This window comes from Clupea harengus, chromosome 17, assembly GCF_900700415.2.
Source record: "Clupea harengus chromosome 17, Ch_v2.0.2, whole genome shotgun sequence".
Taxonomy (NCBI): Eukaryota; Metazoa; Chordata; class Actinopteri; order Clupeiformes; family Clupeidae; genus Clupea; species Clupea harengus.
Window position 1 is genome coordinate 6,031,036 of NC_045168.1, and position 13,387 is coordinate 6,044,422.

Sequence of the window (13,387 nt, forward strand, 5' to 3'; positions counted from 1 at the left end):
CAATAAGTACAGATGCACAATAAGTACACCAACCTTTCCAATTAACAAATGTTGTTGCTTATAATTATTACTAGTAGTGACATCTGTAGAGGCATTTATTACCAGTAGCTATTTCTTTATCAAAATGGCACAGCCTAGACATTGAGAGACACCCATTGCGTGAGTACTTTTACTTTTAATACTTAAAGTACATTTAAAAGTAAGTACTTTTTACTTTTACTTAAGTAGGATTGTTGATGTAGTACTTTTACTTTTTATCTTCCTGGGTACTTGTACTTTTACTTAAGTACTTTCTTTGCATAGAGGTATTTACGTGGTGATGGTGGTGATCAAGCAGGACGGCATGGTGGTAATCTTAACCTCTTTGCACAATCATTTCCACCATACTACTGAAATACTGTTGCGTTTTGCCCCATTCAGGTTATTTGGGTTGTTCCTACTTTCTTGGTGTGACGGGTGGAAGGGGTTGCCCTTAGCAGGTGTACAGCCAGTCACCTGATTGTGCCTGGCGCACGGGACGTGACGTTACACGGGAGCTCGCAGTGACCCGCACTTCCTATTTGTTTTAAATGCCATTCACGCGGCAAACGCAGCATGTTTGGTTTGGCTCTGTCGGCGGTGAATAATAAGCACAATACGGATCTGCTTGTTCGTGGGAATATAACGCCAGTAGGATTGTGAAGTGTTGCCTCTAACAGACGAACAGGTAACTCCTTGTTTTCACTGTTGTGTATGCCGTGGCATGAGACGCGTTGCAATACATCTAATTAGCAACTGCGTTTGTTGTAGTTTTCACACCTACAACGCATTTGGAACACTGGCGTCTTAACATCGCATGCGGGACTTTATGAGGTATTTGGAATACATTTTAAAAGAACCAGTCTTTATATTAAATGGCTCAATGTTTACTGTATATAATGAATTGTTTTTAATGAATTGTGAATTGAATGTTTACTGTGTACAATGAATTGTGAAATGGCTACAATGAATTGTGATTTGAATATTTACTGTGTATAATGATTATAGCTCTTTGTCCTTTGGTTCTAGGAACACTGTATATCACTGTTTTTCCCATAGCTAATTTATGATGACAAGCACTTGTATTGAGCTACTAGCCTGCATAGTGTTGCTGTAAAACCACCTTCCGTTTACTTGTTTGTGTCTTGGCGAGTTTTACTTTCTTTCTGTTTTATTCCTTTGGGTCAGTCGTAGCTGGGGCTATCATAGAGGGGAGTCCTTATCCGCTTGCAACTTGTGTGTGCTGTGCAACGCCCGCTACTAGGGGCCGTAGTGGGAAGTGTGTGATTTGTGGTGTAGTGGATAGCCATTGTGACTTGCCGTTGGTGTGGTGTGTAGTGGTCTAGTATCAAGATTGGCTACTTGATACAAACCCTTTAGTTAGTCTTACCTCTAGGGTGGGCTTTAGCCGCGACTGACCTATTCTTACCCTCGCCCTTAAATGTCTGCCCTGAACAGGGCTGTACTTCTTTTCTTTTATGATTTGGATTATCAGTGAATACCATACCGTCATTATCAATTATAGGCATTTGTCTAGTCTCATTTACACCGTCTGCCTTGTGTAGATAAACCATCTAAACCATCAGTTACTTATTAAAGATATATTTATTGTGGTACACAGTCTCCTCCACTCATTCATTCCTTTGGAAGTAAGAACCGGAACACAGGGGAATAGTGACCTTGGTGAGGTTACATTGGTGTGTGGAGCCTTTCTAACAATGCATTATGTTTCTTTCAGGTGATCTACTAATAGGATAGCTAACAGGCAGCTAATTATAAAACCAATCTGGTCCTGGTCTGGCACGGCTGCAGCATATCTGGACCAGGTCTGGGTCAAACCCTGGCCAAATATGGGGCAAATCCGTCCCAAACTCAGCTATCAACGATCCGTCCCAAACTCAGCTGTCAACTGCGGCTACGCGAGGGAAACAGCTTGATAAACCCACCAAGTTTCTGTGGGTGGGGTTGTACACAGCCAAGACAAGAGGCTTGCCAGTTATTTATTGATGAAGCCAAAGCTAAATATTCATTGAGAGTGCATCTCTCTCTCCGAGCACCATACGGATCCGCTGCTCCACCACCTCCCACTCAAGTGCCAGCCTGTCAGACAACTGACTCTGCGTATGGAGAAGATGGCTGTGTTCACACCAGATCAAACATGAGATAAACTACTTGGGAGCTGTCCTTGAAAAACTGCATTCATGCATTAAGACATCCCAGGGAAATTAATTAAAGTTTTATGATGATTTTAATTTAAATTACAGGAATAACTTATATTCAACCACATTAGTTACAGTAAATACTATTACTGCAGTCTTCTACCCTAAAACCATGCAATGTTAAGGGTTTCAGAGAGCTACAATTATGTATCTCTGAAACAAGCCGCATTTTGACAGCCCAGTATGACTTAATTCATACTGAGGCTATTTTCTAAGAAAAGTCACATGAAAAGCATTTAGCAAGCAATTAGCATGATGTCTATTAGCACTGCTGATCCAAGCATTTTAAATAGAAGGCCATGCAGTTAATACAGTGTGTATGTATTAAACTGTGACTGTGGGTCTTTTATATATGTGTCATCCTACTATAATTCACACCCTGAGGACTCCTAGTGCTATCACTCAACAGCTAAAGGAGTACACAGCATGAAACAAGGGATATGGATGTTGGGCTTAACAGTTAAACAACCTAGAACTGCTGGTTCTAACCTAGATCTTCTGGGTCTAACCTAGATCTGCAGATTCTACCCAAACCTGTTCCAGATCAGGCCCAGATCCGCTCTAAAGCTGGCTAGATACACATAACACTTAACACGTGCAACACATAAAACCATGAATGCATCATTTTGCAGAATTATGCATGAAGATTGAGTGGGCTGCCAGATAATCCCATTTGATGATAAATGTGAAATTGTCTGCATTTTTTCTTGTGACTCAGGCTAAGTCTGTTTCATGACAATTTTAACTCATAATAAGAAAAGCCTGTACAGAGAGGAGCTGATTTAAGTCCAGATCCGGCTCTTATCCGGGCCTGGTCCTGCACTGGCACCCCATTGCTCCTCCTGTGTGTGAGGAATGACCAGCATCTAGATGAGATTTCAGAGTGAATCAATGGTCTGTTCATGAGAGACTTAATCGATGCCTTCACCACATAGAGGCTGTGGGGGAAAGAAGGTATGAATGGAGGGATGGAGTGATAGAGGGATGAATGGAAGGATGGAGGCGTGGAGGGATAGAGGGATGGAACGATGGAGAGATGGAGGGAGGTCCCTTCCCCCGTCCCTCTCAGTGACCACATGAGTCATTCAGACGCTCTCCTTTGAACCAGAGACAATCTGACATAATCCCATGGAATAAAACAGAGGAACTATTCAGTTATTATTTATAATTATTGTATTATTTGTATGATTGCTATTCCGTTGTTCTCAAAATACATATTGTGTTTACATAAGACCTTTCAGATCAGAGCGTCTATAAAACCTTACATTTAAAACCTGGATATTTCAGAGCTATGTGATGTTGCCATGACGCCTGTGCAATGAGCCATGGGGAAGAGTGCTACTTACTAGCACAATGACAGTTATTCTGCCAAACAGCATGTGGACAGGTTGCACCTGTGTATGTGAAAAATAAGACTCTGAAGTTGAGTCTCAACTGAGTCTCAACAAATCCCACAGTATTTCAAAGGAAGGGATAAGAAGGGTTAATGATAATATGCAATTCATTTGAAAGGGATATCCAATTGGTGGAAGATGCATACATTCCAGTCAACTAGTCAAAATTGAGTGGAGTAGTGTTGTGAGAATAATAAAAGGTAGACATCACAGACATAGACATATAAAGAGTATGCAGTTAATGGTATATAATGAGAAGGCTCTATATTGCAAAGTCCCAATCATAATCACAGGGTATTTTAGCAGTAAACCTCAGATCTGCATCATACATTAAGCAGCATTTCCCAACACGGTCATCCTCAAGGACTGGGGGGAAGTGGGGGTTGGATGCTGCACGTGTGTGGGAGATAACAAGCTGTTTATAATTGGATGGCTGACATATAGAACATATATCTTGGCTCATCACTTGGCTCACACACACACAAACATGTACTCTCACATGCACACACAAACATCCCCCCCCCCCCACACACACACATACACACACACACAAGAGAGAAGAGAAAACAAGTAGGGTTGGTGTTGATGTTGTTGGTTGTGTGTGTGAAACTGTCTGTTGCAGTACCTGAAAAATCTTGGCCAGTCACTGTCTGTGACATGTTTGGCACTGAAACTTATTATCAGGCAGCAGACAGCTGTTTGGCCCCCAGTCACACACACACCAGACACACACACACTCACACACACCCACACACACACACGCACACACACACATTCACGCCATCACAAACATGTATCCACACATTTACACACAGGGCGGTGACAAGAACAGCCCGACCGTTATCAGCATGCATTAGTCCTCAGGTCACTGTTGAGGGGGGGCGGGACACAGAGGGTGATTGGCATTTAGCTAGTGAAAACAACCCTGTCATAAACCCCCATTCCCTCCCCCCTCCCTCTCTTTTCTCTCTCTGTTTCTATCAATTCATCGCTCTCCTACTGCTCTCTCTCTATGTGTGTCAATCTGTCTCCCCCTCATCTTACTGTCGTTCTCTCTGGCTCTCTCTCTCCATCAATCCATCTCTCTCGTACTGCTCTCTCTCTCTCTCTAACTCTCTCTCTCTCTATGTATGTCAATCTGTCTCCCTCTTGTCTTACCCTCTCTCTCCCTCTCTGTCTCTGTCAAACTGTCTCTCTTATTATCAATCCATCTCTTTCTTCTTTCCCTCTCTCTCTCTCTCTGCCAATCTGCTGATGATCTCTTTTGCTTTCTCACCATCGTTTTCTCTCTCTCACACACACACACACACACACACACTCGTCCTTGTTGACACCTGTGGCAAAGCTCCTCTCCTCTCTGTTCTTCCTCCCACTATTATTTGTGTGCCACTGTGTGGCCTTGGGGAGAGGGAAGCCAAACCTGTGTTTGTGTCTAGGCGCTTGTGTGTGTGTGTGTGTGTGTGTGTGTGTGTGTGTGTGTGTGTGTGTGTGTGTGTGTGTGTGTGTGTGTGTGTGTGTGTGTGTGTGTGTGTGTGTGTGTGTGTGTGTGTGGCAGCATGTGTGAAGGCCTGCTGGGCTTTTGGGGCGAAATCGTTAGACTTCGAAGGACAAAGTGATTAGAAGCACCTGGGCTTTTTGTCCCCCCCTGCCTCACCATGCTGAGCATTGACTGGAGGGGCAACCTTTACCTTTACCTTCACTCGACCTGTGTGTGTGGGTGTGTGTGTGTGTGCATGTGTGTGTGTGTGGATGTGTGTGTGGGTGGGTGTGTGTGTGTGTGTGTCTTCATGTGTGTGTGTAGATGTGTGTGTGTGTGTCTTTTTGTGTGTGTGTGTGTGCGCGTGTGTGTGTTTGTGTGTGTGTGTGTGTGTGTGTCTTTATGTGTGTGTGTGTGTGCGTGCGTGCGTGCGTGCGTGTCAGCACTACCATCACAGCACCCTTAAGAGGAAATCCCACTGAGCTTACAACAGCACACAGATGCATAACACAGTAAGGAAAACGGAAATTACAGTTAAAAGCAGAATTGCGCATAATTTGACATTTTGAAGTAAAATGAGAGAAATACATTTGATAGCACTATAAGCAACATTTTGACAAGTGTGAGTGACACATGTACGTCAAAGATGTCAGAGACAGCAAGCCAAACAACAACTCGTTAAATCTCATCATATCAACCTCTCGCATTCTGTGGTTTTAAAATAAATACAGAGTTTGCCACATTGATAGCGACCTGACACATCCCTATGCATTGTGAACCGAACAGGAAATACGGTCACTCATTGTAGACTAACACAGGAGACTAAAACTGGCCTTTGGGGCAGCATCTGAATATTCTTAGAATAATCATAAGACAATACAATATACTATGAGACAATCATAACACAAATGGCTTACTGACTCAGTACAAGTCTTGTTACCGGAAGCCGGAGGGTAATCTCCCCTTAAATATGTTTGCAATTTTTTCATTCCGTAAAATTGAATTGAAAATGATAGTAAATGAAACTGTATTTGTAGTCTTCGGGGTTATTGCTTTCCTACCCTATTACAACATAGGTCCATCACCTCGAAAAAATTGATTTAAAAGCACACTAGCCTCTGTATGGTAGTACATTTTTTTATTTTTTAATAATAAAATTGATAAAACCAAATCCAGAAAAAACAGAAACTGGCAAAAATGTAATCCATTTCTTAGGGCCCTAAATGCCCCATGAACATGCTATTATCAACTGTAGCGCTTGTAATGTCATAACTGTTCATATTTTATATGACCCCTCTGAACAGAAAAAGCCTCAGGTCTCAGGTCAGGTCAGGTCGGGTCACGGTAGCTTTTGTCTTGTTCCGTGACTCTGGCTTGGAGGAAATATGCGTGAGCTTTTTTAGTGTTGTGGATACGAGCACTTCTGCAACTTCTGCCGGTGGGGTAACCAAAAGAGCCTCAAGTTCAACTTTATATGCTTGCCATCTAGTGGCAGGCTGCTATTCAGCAAACCTGTACAGTCTATACACACTCTTTCCCTTCTGGTGCTGAGGCTGTGTATCAGACTATTGGGATGAAATATTCCTGTAGTCCAACTGATAGAAAAAGGTGAACAAACAACACCATGAAAATGTGAGAACACTGACACAACATTGTAAGTCACTCTGGAAAAAGAAAAAGCATCTGATAAATGGCCAAATATAAATATGAGCAAATAAGTGTACGTAACTATATATTCACACTAATGTAAATGTATGCATCAACACACCCACACTAATATAACTGCATGCGTCTATACATCCCCACTGATACAAATGTGTTTGTCTATATATTCAGACAATCTAGACAAAATGTGAAGCCCTCCACAAAAACTAGTCTTTTATGAGTCACTAGGACTTTCCTTTGGGTCACAACGATAACTGGGCCAGAACCGACCCAAACCCCATCTGGGCTTATGGCTCCTCAAGAGTGATTTACAGAGCTGCCAATTCTAGATGAAAACCTTTTTTAGAAGGCAAATGAAGTAATTTGCTTGAAAGCAGGAAATGCATTTAGTCACTGTCTGCTGGCAGATAAAAGCCTGCTGAATCAAGTTGTTATCACTCCAGGAAGACAAGCCAATGTGTCAAACACGGCGACTCAGAACAGACACTTTCAGCAGGCTGACAACACTCACTCACTCACTCACCTCTAGAGTTTAACACTATATAGATACTGTGGGCTCTCATTTGATAGATGCACACTGCAGCTTCTTACGCACGACAAAGACTGATTACTAGGGCACATTCATTTGGTAATTTCATAGCATGCGAACACACTTAACCCGTTTGATCCCAATTTTTTTTCCAGGCATGAAAAATATCCAAATCATGTGTCATTAGTAACCCTTTGAAATAATCAATCATTATTATTGTCCATTTCCATGGAAAAGTAGTTATTTTATGGGCGCTAGCAATAGTGACCGGTAGGATGTTCATGTTTATGATAAAATGTTAATTGATACATTTGTCTTAGATGCAGTCATCAAAACACTTAAAGACCCCAGTCTAGTTATTAACACATATAAAGCACTGCCACTGGCAGTCCCCAGCATTGCCACTGGAATGCTTTATCACATTCCGCTGTGACTATTTTACATATTGAGGGAGAGGACATCATCACTGATCATTTTCCTGTCATGATCTATTTGCATAAGTTCAGCATATGCATTTAACAGCCTGGCTGGCAAAATGGCTTGCATCCCCTTCATAGTCCATATCTGACCCGTCTCTATAACCATCACCGAGGACAGCATATTTATCATTTTGAGGGATGACGGCAATGCATGCCTTGTTTGGGCTGTCACCTAGATTCAGCACATCCACTCAAAGTGAAACTAAAAGAAAGGTAGTAGAAAGTTAGGTAAACCAAGAATTACGTATGTATAAGTATGTGTATACATAAATGCACCTATATGTACTGTATATGCTGTCATACAGTCGGTCATTATTGTTCCCGTCAACATCTTTACTCATTCTATGACCACACTGAACAAAGTTGAGTAATTGCAAATGCATATATCAATACTAGACACCTTAAAGATGATGTGTAGCAAACATCTTTGTCATATCTATATGTTAACATACTTTACGAACCTTTTATTTGGGAGCTTTTATGCAGACATCCCCCACTCATGATGCAACCAGGAAGAAAATAGCTCTAGTCATGTGACAATTTTCTCTAAACATGTGGTAGTGCTCATAAATCATTGAGACCCTTTATTATTTCACTATTTGCTGGAAATGCATGAATACATCATTCAGTAACATTTTTAGAGCCTTATAACTGAAAACATTTTTTACGGTCAGTATTATGACTGGTAGGATTAAACGCCCTAAATCACAAAGATAGGCGTTTTATGGAAATCGTTTTGAGGAAGGCCTTCTGCCACTTCCTCCTCTGAAATGTAACCTGCATCTTGGTTTTCGAACATCTGGCCGGCGCATCTAATCTAATCTCTAGACAGCATAACACTAACCACTCTGCTACTCAATAGAACGATCATTTAACTAATTTAACAAAATATGTTACCAAATGGCTACTTAGGTTATGCAACTACCTTCTATGACACACAGACAGTGATTTAAATAATAGTATCTATTATTATTTTTTGTTGTATTTTACAGCACAGTACTCACTCAGTTCAAACCACAGATCAACACGTTATCCCATTTACTTTTTTTAAATAGATTAAAGTCTCTCAGTATAGTGGCAATGAAGACAGCCCTAAAGTGAGAAGGAGCGCAATTTCTCTATCTACAAATGGGACAATTCCGTAAAATATTTGTTTGGGATAATTCCTTTACAATGTTCATTGAATATGTTTTGTTGCTAACACGGGTTACTAAAACTAACATATAGGTTGACATTTCACAGCGGGTTTGTAAGTCACACCAACCAAATAAAGCTGTTTTATGTAAAATGACAACTAGAGTCGTTGTAATAGTGTGGATGTCGTGCAAGAATCACCATCATCATACAAGGAGCCACAGTACATAGTATCAGTTATTCAGTGTCTACATGATGTAGAAGGCCAGAAGTATAGAAAGCCTTGCCAGATGCTCAGTTTACATTTACTGCAAGTCGTCTCATAATTAAATCTATCTTATTAGCTAGATTTTATTGCAGAATTAGAATGCAACCTAATTATTACAGAGATGAGCTGAGGTAGGCAACAATGTCCTTCCCTGTAATTCACTTTTCACTTCCCCCCTGTCCTAGCTTGCGTTGAAATTTGGTTTGCTAGTCACCTTGTTCGCGTTGAAGGGAATTAATCAAGGTAGACGCTAAAACAACTCATCTGATAGTTCCGAAGTGTATTAATAGTATTTGAATCTTTGCTTCTGTAAAGAAACAGAAACTACAGAAACTACTAAAACTACAGCAACTGTACAAACAGTTGTTTTTTTACAGTTTCTTTACAGTTATTGAGGTAAACAGACGCAGATCTATCTCTGTAGGGATCCTTTCCGTGCAAATAGGTACCGCAATGCAGGCAGTCAAAAAGAGAGAGTCCCCACAACCTATTCCGGCAGGATCAGGCTCAAAGGAATCCCTGGTTTCAGCTGAGTAATGTCCACACAGGCTCACGTCATGTACTGTATGTCTCTTCACAGACAAATGCTAAATCAGGCTGAAGGAAATTAAGCTGAAGCCTAGACTAAGATGCTCTAATGGGAGTGGGTGGGGTGGTGCGGCTGCAGCTCTCGTAGGAGGCTGATGATGTTACTGAGTTAAGGGCACAGGAGTTATACTGGGACAGATAGAGATGGAAACATGAGCTCTGAGCATCTCCCTTGGCACAGACAGAGGAAGTGTGTGTGTGTGTGTGTGTGTGTGTGTGTGTGTGTGTGTGTGTGTGTGTGTGTGTGTGTGTGTGTGTGTGTGTGTGTGTGTGTGTGTATGTGTGTGTGTATGTGTGTGAATGACAGAGAGGGAGAGAGAGATCATGTGTGTATGTAGTGTGTGTGCATGCATGTAGTGTATATGTGAGTGTGTGTGTGAAATGAATGTGAGTGTGGTGTGTGTATATGTGGTCACAGGATGTGTGGACGTCACCGTGTGACTTTATTATTCCAGCGGGTCTCAGGCTGCCATTAGAGGCATAGCCCCCAGGGGCCCCTCAGCAGCATGTGCTTACTGCTGCAACACTGGGAGCCCTGTTCCTCCCTCCCTCTCTTTCTCTCTCCCTCTCTTTCCCTCTCCCTACATCCCTCTCTCTCCCTTTCTCTTTATCTCTCTCTCTATATATATATCTCTCTCCCTCCCTCTCTATCTCCCCCTCTCTTACTCTCACTCTTTAGCCCTCTCTCTCTTTCTCACTTTCTCATAAGCCTGCACCAGCCTCTCTCTAATCTCACTACCTCTGTCTCATTTTCAGACTGTTTCTCACATGCCTGCCCACACTCCTGTCTTCCCTCTCTCTACCTCTGCCTGTGCGTGTATGTGCGTGTGTATGTGTGTATGTGTGTATGTGTGTATGTGTGTATGTGTATGTGTATGTGTATGTGTATGTGTATGTGTACATGCGTGTGCGTGTGTGCGTGGGTGCATGCGTGTGCAGGTGTGCATGCTTGTGCGTTTATGCGTGTGTGTGCATGTGTGTGTGTTGCGCAAATGTCTAGGAGAGGCATATGCTGCACCATAGGCACATAACTGTGTTGTTTTGTCCCACTGCAGATGGCGCACAGTACACAATCACTTCCTTTCAGATATCTCTATTTGATGACCCCTTAATGTCTCGCTACTAATCCTCAGAAATATCCCCCCCCCCTGCACACCAGATGTGAGGGGCCAGAATTCATCAGTTTTCAAAAGGCTGACATCATCACACTAGTAGTCAACAAGGACCTAATTACTGGGAAACTCCAGCTAAATAGTCCATAAACATTTGCAAAACTAAACAATCAGCACAAAATGCATGTCAAGCGCCGCACACTTTCTGCTTAGTGTATGTTTTGTCTGTCGTATTTATGGAGCTTGAGCCAGCGAACTCGCCACCCCGCGAGACATAAAGATGATTTATCGCAGCCTGCGCCGCTCGCAGCCGCTGCCAAAGAAGTGCAGAGGATGCCGAAACAAACAGAGTAGCATCACAAGTAGCAGGCCCTGGGCCTCGTCCCCACGCAGCGGTCCTGTCTTATCCATCCCCCCTCCATCCTGCTGGGAACAGCCACTGGGAGTTTCAGAAGAGAGCAGATTAGATACCCACAAGACAACGCTCCTCTTACCCAAATCCAGGTTAGCCTCGTGGCATTTTCATGTTACTCGGCAGATGGTGACATGCAAAAGTGACGGTGAGGCCAGTGAGCTTCTGAGTAGAGTCACTTCTTGAGCTCAATTGAAGTAGCAGAACACTAACAATGCCATGGCCACAGGTTTGATTACCAGGGAGCGCATATCATAACATATCAACACATATCACAACAGTCATCATAACACACCTACCTTGTCTGTGTTGTTAGTCAGTTAGTCACTTTGGATAAAATTATCTGCTGAATGAATAAGGGTAAGACTGAGTGCTGTAACTTGTGGCTATCATGCCCAAGGTCAAAGTTCAGAGGTTTGACGAGCTACATAAGGCCTCCTGTGTTTAGTCCCATTCTTTATGTGAAGACCTGCCTTTGTTGGGCAGTGGAAGCCTTGGGATAAGTGTGTCCTGGGCTTGAGTGTCTGCCAGCATAACATCGGCATTGACAGAGGTGGAGAGTCAGCTGACCATCTGAACAAGCTGTACGTGAAGATCAATAGGGTCAACAACATATACATATAGTACAGCTGAAACGACAGACCAGTCCTCATCCAAAAGAGCAGAGAAGATGAGCAGAGAAGACGGCAAATAAAAATGCCTTCCTGACTGAAGAACAGGAAATAAAATCCAAAGATATCCAGCGTTCAAAACAGTACAGAAAAAGAGATTACATTTTAACTCAGGAAAGCTTTGTCTTGAAGGGCCAACAAAATCACACAAATCTAGTACAAATGTAAGTTTATAGCGGATGCTTGACAGCTGAAGACAGTTTTTGGTACAGGACATGGAAGCTGGAATCAAAGCACATCAAAACGACTGATTCCTGAAGAAAGCCCTGCTAAGATTATAGAGACCATGTGAAGATCAAAGCCAGACTGGAATCAGATCACTGCCCGCTTGTAAGGATGTCTCTCCACTAAGATCATATTTGCATCGAGTGTGATATGGTAAAGACTCATCCCTCTACCTCACCACCACCCCCCTCCTCCTCCCCCTCCCCCTCCTCACAGGGGGTAAGCGGGTCAGAATGATTTCATTTGTCATTTGGGGGGAGGTGGTGTAGAGGAAGGAAAGCCATGTTCTCTACAGGGTAAGATATGCCACAGATGCCTCCAGAGTCCATCACACAGAGCGAGCTTTAAAGGTAGCGCCATGCGGGGATGTATTTCCATATCATCAATATGTATTGATGCTTCTGCATTTCAATGGCAAACAAGCTGACAGCATCCAATATGCAACATGCTATAAGGCGATCCTGTAATGCAGTCCTCAACTGATATCTGTTACAAACCTAAACAGCAAACTTAAAGTAAAAATAGAGAGCATAAAACAGTGGCTTTACACATCCACCCGAGGTAATGTTATTTTCTCAACATGGTTCTGAGAGAATGGGTAATTCAGGGTCTGTGTGCATTACCATTTTGATAGAAATGATTATGATAGTGATGATGATGATGGCGGTGGTGGTGGTGATGATGATTATGATGATGCTAGTGGCCTGCTTATGATCATTGCCCTCTCCTTGCCACCACAACGGCATACATGTCAGTGGACACAAGGGAACCAGCTTCTCTCTCCCGGTCCACCTCTCTCTCTCTCTCTCTCTCTCTCAGGCACAGTAGCGTAGTGGCACCATGGTGAGGACAGGCACACTGGGGTTACTGAGGCGAAGGCGGGGCAGCACTTTAGACACCATCAGCGTTTTAGTTTTTTGTGTGTTTTTTTTCCCCATACCTACACAAATTCTCTGGTGCATCATCCAGATGTCTCAATGATGGGGAGATTGAGCCTCTCAGCTGTAAAACCCTCAGCAGTCCTCTCTCACTCTCTCAGCTGTCCTCTCTCACTCTCTCAGCTGTAAAACCCTCAGCAGTCCTCTCTCACTCTCTCAGCTGTAAAACCCTCAGCAGTCCTCTCTCACTCTCTCAGCTGTAAAACCCTCAGCAGTCCTCTCTCACTCTCTCAGATGTAAAACCCTCAGTAGTCTGCA

The 13,387-nt window shown here is 42.8% G+C and overlaps 1 protein-coding gene and 1 long non-coding RNA gene across 2 annotated transcripts in view; one reads left to right on the forward strand and one right to left on the reverse strand.

The window, feature by feature from the left end:
- ctnnd2a (catenin (cadherin-associated protein), delta 2a) overlaps nt 1-13,387 on the reverse strand; it is a 308,508-nt gene that overhangs the window by 268,211 nt on the left and 26,910 nt on the right.
- LOC116224379 lies at nt 267-3,603 on the forward strand. The gene is made up of 3 exons (XR_004165551.2): nt 267-706; nt 790-852; nt 1,757-3,603. It is a non-coding gene; the product is annotated as an uncharacterized LOC116224379 (long non-coding RNA).